This window comes from Cebus imitator, unplaced genomic scaffold (genome assembly GCF_001604975.1).
Source record: "Cebus imitator isolate Cc_AM_T3 unplaced genomic scaffold, Cebus_imitator-1.0 Scaffold1127, whole genome shotgun sequence".
Lineage (NCBI taxonomy): Eukaryota > Metazoa > Chordata > Mammalia > Primates > Cebidae > Cebus > Cebus imitator.
The window spans coordinates 26,948-28,846 of record NW_016108442.1 but is presented as its reverse complement, the minus strand read 5'-3'; the positions used below and the strand labels follow the sequence as shown (position 1 = coordinate 28,846).

At 61.3% G+C, this 1,899-nt stretch overlaps 1 pseudogene; it reads left to right on the top strand.

Moving 5' to 3' along the window:
- Window positions 1–1,371: 1,371 nt before the first annotated feature.
- The window catches only part of LOC108298838, a 9,602-nt pseudogene continuing 9,074 nt past the window's right edge, over window positions 1,372–1,899 (top strand).

Below are 1,899 nucleotides of genomic sequence, written 5' to 3'. Positions count from 1 at the left end.
TTGGCCAGGCTGGTCGCGAACCCCTGATCTTAAGTTATCTACTGACCTCGGCCTCCCAAAGTGCTGGGAGTACAGGCTTGCCCGGCCTATTTGTACCTTTCAAATTCGATTATACTAGTAAGTAACTGAGTGGAAAGGAAGGGTGGGAAGTGGAGTGCCGAGGAAGCAGGAGGTGAGGCGACAGCGACAGATCAAGCACAGCTGGTGTCAGGGGATAGCCGCGGTTCGTGCTGTGAGGGTGGCCCAGGGTGCGTGTGCCCGAAGAATGGCCCATGGGCCTGGTGGAGGCCGTGGGAGGGAGTGCCAAGCGAGGCATCCCACTTCCTCCCATAGATACCTCCCAGGCTCACTACCTTTGCCTCCTTCACCCCTGCCCCCTGATGCCCAGCTCCACCGTCGCCCCTCGGAGAGGATCCTCGGCCTCTCAAAGCAGCCATGCCGCCCCCAGGCTGTAAGTTCCCTAAGGGCCGCGGACCGAGGAACACAAGAGGGGCTCACACACTAGTGAGTGAAAGAATAAGCAAATTAGGGCCGGGCTCGGAGGCTCACGCATGTAATCCCAGCAACTGGAGAGGCTGAGGCGGGTGAATCACCTGAAGTCAGGAGTTCCAGACCAGGCTAACCAACATGGTGACACCCCGTCTCTACTAAAAATGTAAAATTAGCCGGGGGAGGTGGCGGGCTCCTACGATCCCAGCTGCTCCGGAGGCTGAGACAGGAGAATCGCTTTAACCCGGAAGGCGGAGGTTGCGGTGAGCGGAGATCGCGCCATTGCACTCCAGCCTGAGCAACAAGAGCGAAACTCCCTCTCAATAAAAAGAATAAATAAATAAGCAAATTAAGGAATGAGAGCAGCAGTTCAAGGGCACTGGTGTTGTTTTGAAATTTATTTTAGACCTCCTTCACATTCACGCCAAGTGGGCGTGAATGTAATTGTTTCAGGCATTTTTTTTTGAGGCCGAGTCTCGGTGTCACCCAGGCCGGAGTGCCATGGGGCGATCCTGCCTCCCCGCACACTCCTGCCTCTGCCTCCGGAGTAGCTGAGATTCCAGGCCCGCGCCACCGCGCCCGGCTGGTTTCAGGCGCTTTTAAGCGAAGCCAATCCGCGCCTCGCCAGCGGAGGGCGCCGGAGCTCTCGGCGGCCCAGCCCCAAACACACCCCCGCGCCTCGCCACGCCCCCTACCCCGCCCTCCGCTGTGGTCACGCCGGGGGCCACACCCCAGTGCCTCCGCGCCTTGATGCCCCGCCCCTCGCCACGCCTCGTGCCCCGCCCTTGCCCCGGCGCACTTCAGGCCCCAGAGCACTTTATGCCACGCCCCCTTGCCTTGCCGCACCCCGTGCCCCGCCCCATCTGCCACCCCTGGCCCGACTCTGGGCCCTCCCCGTCCCTCGCCACGCCTTCCCCCGCGGTGCGCGGCCCCCGGGTCCTGATTCTACTTCCGTCTGGGAGGACTTGGGAGCCCGACGGTTCCGGGAGCGCCGCTTGGAGTTAGTGTTGGCCGCTTTTGTCATGGCGGCGTTTTCTGGTCCGGCCGCGCCAGTCTTGTCGCGTAAGAAGATGTCGAGTTTCAAAAGGAGGTGGCGCAGGTTCGCAAGCGCGTAACCCAGGTGAGCAGGCGCCCTAGCCCAGGCTGCGAGTAGGGGAGACGCACCGGTTTAGGGGGTTTCTGGGGTCGCGCAGTTCCCGGCCGGCTCCTCTTGCCTTCGCGCTCGCCTTCGTTACCTCCAGGGTCTCCCAACCGGATTCACCTGAATCAGGGACCGACCTCTTGAGCTTGCAGGCCACGGTTCCCAGACGAAAGGGTTTACGCTGGTCAGTACATTATGGAGGGGTTTGGCCGCTGAGGCCTTGGAGCCTTCATGTGGAGACTAAAGGGGAGGTATTGGGGTGACGGAAG